Genomic DNA, 7488 nt, shown 5'->3' with positions numbered 1-7488 from the left:
AAACACAGTCAGTAAGAAAAGTCAGTCTTCTTGTACATAAGTCGGCATTGTGCTTTTGTATTTAATTCCAATGCAATTTCTGTGTTTCGTCGTCAATAGGAAGGTCAGAGGGACACAGTAATCCTGAAGTGAAGCATCAAAATCTATAACTAGTGTTACTGGAATGATTCAAAACATAGACAGTAAGAAGAGTCAGTCTACTTGTACTTAAGTCGGCATTGTGCCTTTTATATTTAATTCCGATGCAATTTCTGTGTTTCATCGTCAATAAGAACGTCCAAGGGATAAAGTACACCTGAAGTGAAGCATCGGAATCTATAACTTGTGTCACAGGAATGGTCCAAAACGTAGACAATAGGATAAGTCAGACTACTTTTACCTAAGTCGTCATTGTGCCTTTTGTATTTAATTCCGATGGAATTTCTGTGTTTCATCGTCAATAAGAAAGTCCAAGGGATACAGTAAACCTGACGTGAGGCATCGGAATCTATAACTAGTGTCACAGGAATGGTTAAAAACATAGTCAGTAAGAAGAGTCAGTCGTCTTGTACTTAGCTCGGCATTGTGCCTTTTGTATTTAATTCCGATGCAATTTCTGTGTTTCATCGTCAATAAGAAGGTCCAAGGGATACTGTAAACCTGAAGTGAACTATCGCAATCTATAACTAGTGTCACAGGAATGGTTGAAAACATAGTCAGTAAGGAGAGTCAGTCTTCTTGTACTTAAGTCGGCGTTGTGCCTTTTCTATTTAATTCCGATGCAATTTCTGTGTTTCATCGTCAATAAGAAGGTAAGAGGTGTACAGTAAACATGAAGTGAAGCATCGGAATCTGTAACTAGTGTAACAGGAACGGTTCAAAAGATAGACGGTAGGAATAGTCAGTCTTCTTGTACATAAGTCTTCATTGTGGATTTTCTATTTAATTCCGATGCAATTGCTGTGTTTCGTCGTCAATAAGAAGGTCAGAGGGATACAGTAAACCTGAAGCGAAGCTTCGGAATCTATAACTAGTGTCACAGGAATGGTTCAAAACATAGACAGTAAGAAGAATCAGTCTTCTTGTACTTAAGTTGGCATTGTGCCTTTTCCATTTAATTCCGATGCAATTTCTGAGTTTCATTGTCAATAAGAAGGTCAGAGGGATACAGGAACCCTGAAGTGAAGCATCGGAATCTATAACTAGTGGCACAGGAATGGTTCAAAACATAGGCAACAGGAAGGGTCAGTCTTCTCGTACTCAAGTCGGCATTGTGCCTTTTGTGTTTAATTCCGATGCAATTTCTGTGTTTCAACGTCAATAAGAAGGTCCAAGGGATAAAGTAAACCTGAAGTGAAGCATCGGAATCTATAACTAGTGTCGCAGTAATGGTTCAAACATAGTCAGTAGGAAGAGTCAGTCTTCTTGTACTTAAGACGGCATTGTGCCTTTTCTTGTTAATTCCGTGCAAATTTCCGTGTTTCATCGTCAGTAACAAGTTCCAAGGGATGCAATACACCTGAAGTGAAGCATCGGAATCTCAAACTAGTGTCACAGGAATGGTTCAAAACATAGACAGTAAGAAGGGTCAGTCTTCCTGTACTTAAGTCGGCATTGCGCCTCTTCTATCTAATTCCGATGCAATTTTTGTGTTTCATCGTCAATAAGAAGGTCCAAGGTATACTGTAAACCTGAAGTGAAGCATTGGAATCTATAACTAGTGTCACAGGAATGGTTCAAAACATAGACAGTAAGAAGGGTCAGTGTTCTTGTACTTAAGTCGGCATTGTGCCTTTTGTATTTAATTCCGATGCAATTTCGGTGTTTCATCGTCAATAAGAAGGTCAGAGGGATACAGTTAACCGGAAGTGGAGCATCGGAATCTATAACTAGTGTCTCTGGAACGGTTCAAAGCATGGACAGTAGGAAGAGTCAGTCTTCTTGTACTTAAGTCGGCATTGTGCCTTTTGTATTTAATTCCGATGCAATTTCTGGGTTTCATCGTCAATAAGAAGGTCAGAGGGATACAGTAAACGTGAAGTGAAGCATCGGAATCTATATCTAGTGTCGCAGGAATGGTTCAAATCATAGACTGTTGGAAGAGTCAGTCTTCTTGTACTTGAGTCGGCATTGTGCCTTTTGCATTTAATTCCGATGCAATTTCTGTGTTTTATCCTCATTAAGAAGGTCAGAGGGATACAGTAAACCTGAAGTGAAGCATCGGAATCTATAACTAATGTCACAGGAATGGTTCAAACCATAGACAGTAGGAGGAGTCAGTCTTCTTGTACTTAAGTCGGCATTGTGCCTTTTCTATTTAATTCCGATGCAATATCTCTGTTTCATCGTCAATAAGAAGGTCAGATGGATACAGTATACGTGAAGTGAAGCATCGGAATCTATAACTAGTGTCACAGGAATGGTTCAAACATAGACAGTAGGAAAAGTCAGACTAATTGTACTTAAGTCGGCATTGTGCCTTTTGTATTTAATTCCGACGGAATTTCTGTGTTTCATCGTCAATAAGAAAGTCCAAGGGATACAGTAAACCTGAAGTGAGGCATCGGAATCTATAACTAGTGACACAGGATTGGGTCAAAACATAGTCAGTAAGAAGAGTCAGTCTTCTTGTACTTAAGTCGGCATTGTGCCTTGTAATTGAATTCCGATGCAATTTCTGTGTTTCATCGTCAGTATGAAGGTCAGAGGGACACAGTAAACCTGAAGTGAAGCATCAGAATCTATAACAAGAGTCACAGGAATGGTTCAAGACATAGACAGTACGAAGGGTCAGTCTACTTGTACTGTAGTCGGCATTGTGCCTTTTGTATTTATTCCGATGCAGTTTCTGTGTTTCATCGTCATTAAGAAAGTCCAAGGGATACAGTACACCTGAAGAGAAGCATCGGAATCTATAACTAGTGTCACAGGAATGGTTCAAATCATAGAGAATAAAATGAGTCAGTCTACTTGTAATTAAGTCAGCATTGTGCCTTTTCTATTTAATTCGGATGCAATTTCTGTGTTTCATCGTCAATAAGAAGTTCAGAGGAATACAGTAAACCTGAAGTGAAGCATCGGAATCCACAACTAGTGTCACAGGAATGGTTCAAAACATAGACAGTAGGATGACTCAGTCTTCTTGTACTTGAGTCGGCATTGTGCCTTTTGTATTCAATTCCGATGCAATTTCTGTGTTTCATCGTCAATAAGAAGGTCAGAGGAATACAGTAAACCTGAAGTGAAGCATCGGAATCAATAACTAGTGTCACAGGAATGGTTCAAACCATAGACAGTAGGAAGTGTCAGACTTCTTGTACTTAAGTCGGAATTTTGCTTTTTCTATTTAATTCCGATGCAATTTCTGAGTTTCATCGTCAATTAGATGGTCAAAGGGATACAGTAAACCTGAAGTCAAGCATCGGAATCTATAACTAGGTTCACAGGAATGGTTCAAACATAGACAGTAAGAAGAGTCAGTCTTCTTGTACTTAAGTCGGCATTGTGCCTTTTGTATTTAATTCCGACGCAAATTCTGTGTTTCATCGTGATTAAGAAGATCAGAGGGATACAGTAAACCTGAAGTGAAGCATCGGAATCTATAACTAGTGTCACATAAATGTTTCAAAACATAGACATTAGGAAGAGTCAGTCTTCTTGTACTTAAGCCGGCATAGTGCCTTTCCTATTTAATTCCGATGCAATTTCTGTGTTTCGTCGTCAATGAGAAGGTCCAAGGGATACAGTAAATCTGAAGTGAAGCATCGGAATCTATAACTGGTGACACAGGAATGGTTCAAAGCATAGTCAGTAGGAAGAGTCAGTCTTCTTGTACTTAAGTCGGCATTGTGCCTTTTGTATTTAATTCCGATGCAATTTCTGTGTTTCATCGTCAATAAGAAGGTCAGAGGGATACCGTAAAACTGAAGTGAAGCATCGGAATCTCTAACTAGTGTCACAGGAATGGTTCAAATCGTAGTCAGTAGGAAGAGTCAGTCTTCTTGTACTTAAGTCGGCATTGTGCATTTTGTATTGATTTCCGATGCAATGTCTGTGTTTCATCGTCAATAAGAAGGTCATAGGGACACAGTAAACCAGAAGTGAAGCATCAGAATTTGTACCTAGTGTCACAGGAATGGTTCGAAACATAGACAGTAAGAAGAGTCAGTCTTCTTGTACTTAAGTCGGCATTGTGCATTTTGTATTTAATTCCGATGCGATTTCTGTGTTTCATCGTCAATAAGAAGGTCAGAGGGATACTGTAAACGTGAAGTGAAGCATCCGAATCTATAACTATTGCCACAGGAGTTGTTCAAACATAGACAGTAAGATGGGTCAGTCTTCTTGTACTTAAGTCGGCATTGTGCCTTTTGTATTTAATTCCGATGCAATTTTGGTGTTTCATCGTCAATAAGAAGATCAGAGGGATACAGTAAACCTGAAGTGAAGCATCGGAATCTATAACTAGTGTCACAGGAATGGTTCAAAACATTGACAGTAGGAAGAGTCAGTCTTCTTGTACTTAAGTCGGCATTGTGCCTTTTGTATTTAATTTCGATGCAATTTCTGTGTTTCGTCGTCAATAAGAATGTCAGAGGGACACAGTAAACCTGAAGTGAAGCATCAGAATCCATAACTAGTGCCACAGGAATGGTTCAAGACATAGACAGAACGAAGGGTCAGTCTACTTGTACTTAAGTCGGCATTGTGCCTTTTGTATTTATTCCGATGCAGTTTCCGTGTTTCATCGTCATTAAGAAAGTCCAAGGGATACAGTACACCTGAAGTGAAGCATCGGAATCTATATCTAGTGTCACAGGAATGGTTCAAACCATAGAGAGTAAAAAGAGTCAGTCTACTTGTACTTAAGTCAGCATTGCGCTTTTTCTATTTAATTCGGATGCAATTTCTGTGTTTCATCGTCAATAAGAAGTTCAGAGGGATACAGTAAACCTGAAGTGAAGCATCGGAATCTATAACTAGTGTCACAGGAATGGTTCAAAACATAGACAGTAGGAAGACTCAGTCTTCTTGTACTTGAGTCGGCATTGTGCCTTTTGTGTTCAATTCCGATGCAATTTCTGTGTTTCATCGTCAATAAGAAGGTCAGAGGGATACAGTAAACCTGAAGTGAGGCATCGGAATCTATAACTAGTGTCACAGGAGTGGTTCAAAACATAGGCAGTATGAAGAGACAGTCTTCTTGTACTTGAGTCGGCATTATGCCTTTTCTATTTAATTCCGATGCAATTTCTGTGTTTCATCGTCCATAAGAAGGTAAAAGGTATACAGTAAACCTAATGTGAAGCACCGGAATCTATAACTAGTGTCATAGGAATGGTTCAAATCATAGACAGTTAGAAGAGTCAGTCTTCTTGTACTTAAGTCGGTATTGTGCGTTTTCTATTTAATTCCGATGCAATTTCTGTGTTTCATCGTCAATAAGAAGGTCACAGGGATACAGTAAACCTGAAGTGAGGCATCGGAATCTATAACTAGTGTCACAGGATTGGTTCGAAACATAGACAGTAAGAAGAGTCAGTCTTCTTGTACTTAAGTCTACATTGTGCATTTTGTATTTAATTCCGATGCAATTTCTGTGTTTCATCGTCAATAAGAAGGTCAGAGGGATACTGTAATTCTGAAGTGAAGCATCGGAATCTATAACTATTCTCACAGGAATTGTTCAAATCATAGACAGTAAGATGTGTCAGTCTTCTTGTACTTAAGTCGGCATTGTGCCTTTTGTATTTAATTCCGATGCAATTTCTGTGTTTCATCGTCAATAAGAAGGTCAGAGGGATACAGTAAACCTGAAGTGAGAAATCGGAATCTATAACTAGTGTCACAGGAATGGTTCAAAACATTGACAATAGGATGAGTCAGTCTTCTTGCACTTAAGTCGGCATTGTGCCTTTTCTATTTAATTCCGATGCAATTTCTGTGTTTCATCGTCAATACGAAGGTCACAGGGATACAGTAAACCTGAAGTGAGGCATCGGAATCTATAACTAGTGACACAGGAATGGTATAAAACATAGTCAGTAAGAAGAGTCAGTCCTCTTGTATATAAGTCGGCATTGTGCCTTTTCTATTTAATTCCGTTGCAATTTCGGTGTTTCATCGTCAATACGAAGGTCTGACGGATACTGTAAACCTGAAGTGAAGCATCGGAATCTATAACTATTGTCACAGGAATTGTTCAAAACATAGAGAGTAAGAAGGGTCAGTCTTCCTGTACTTAGGTCGGCAATGTGCCTTTTCTGTTTAATTCCGATGCAATTTCTGTGTTTCATCGTCAATAAGAAGGTCCAAGGGATACTGTAAACCTGACGTGAATCATCGGAATCTATAACTAGTGTCACAGGAACGGTTCAAAACATAGACAATAAGAAGGGTCAGTCTTCTTGTACTTAAGTCGGCATTGTGCCTTTTGTACTTCATTCCGATGCAATTTCGGTGTTTCATCGACTATAAGAAGTTCAGAGGGATTCAGTTAACGGGAAGTGAAGCATCGGAATCTATAACTAGTGTCACAGGAATGGTTCAAACCATGGACAGTAGGAAGAGTCAGTCTTCTTGTACCTGAGTCGGCATTGTGCCTTTTGTATTTAAATCCGATGCAATTTCTGTGTTTCATTGTCAGTACGAAGGTCAGAGGGATACAGTAAACCTGAAGTGAAGCATCGGAATCTGTAACTCGTGTCACAGGAATGGTTCAAAACGTAGTCAGTAGGAAGAGTCAGTCTTTTTGTACTTAAGTCGGCATTGTGCCTTTTCTATTTAATTCCGTTGCACTTTCTGTGTTTCATCGTCAATAAGAAGATCCAAGGGATACAGTAAACCTGCAGCGAAGCATCGGATTCTATAACTAGTGTCACAGGAATTGTTCAAAACATAGACAGTAGGAAGAGTCAGTCTTCTTGTACTTGAGTCGGCATTGTGCCTTTTCTATTTAATTCCGATGCAATATCTCTGTTTCTTCGTCAATAAGAAGGTCAGATGGATACAGTAAACCAGAAGTGATAAATCGGAATCTATAAATAGTGTCACAGGAATGGTTCAAATCATAGACAGTAGGAAAAGTGAAACTACTTGTACTTAAGTCGGCATTGTGCCCTTTGTATTTCATTCCGATGGAATTTCTGTGTTTCATCGTCAATAAGAAAGTCCAAGGGAAACAGTAAACCTGAAGTGAGGCATCGGAATCTATACCTAGTGTCACAGGAATGGTTCAAAATATAGTCAGTAAGAAGAGTCAATCTTCTTGTACTTAGGTCGGCTTTGTGCCTTTTGTATTTAATTCCGATGCAATTTCTGTGTTTCTTCGTCAATAAGAAGGTCCAAGGGATACAGTAAACCTGGAGTGAAGCATCGCAATCTATAACTATTGTCACAGGAATGATTCAAAACATAGTCAGTAAGAAGAGTCAGTCATCTTGTACTTAAGTCGGCATTGTGCCTTTTCTATTTAATTCCGATGCAATTTCTGTGTTTCATCGTCAATAA

Source organism: Schistocerca serialis, unplaced genomic scaffold (assembly GCF_023864345.2).
Source record: "Schistocerca serialis cubense isolate TAMUIC-IGC-003099 unplaced genomic scaffold, iqSchSeri2.2 HiC_scaffold_867, whole genome shotgun sequence".
Classification (NCBI taxonomy): domain Eukaryota; kingdom Metazoa; phylum Arthropoda; class Insecta; order Orthoptera; family Acrididae; genus Schistocerca; species Schistocerca serialis.
The sequence above is the reverse complement of the archived record's forward strand: the minus strand, read 5'-3'. Positions refer to the sequence as shown.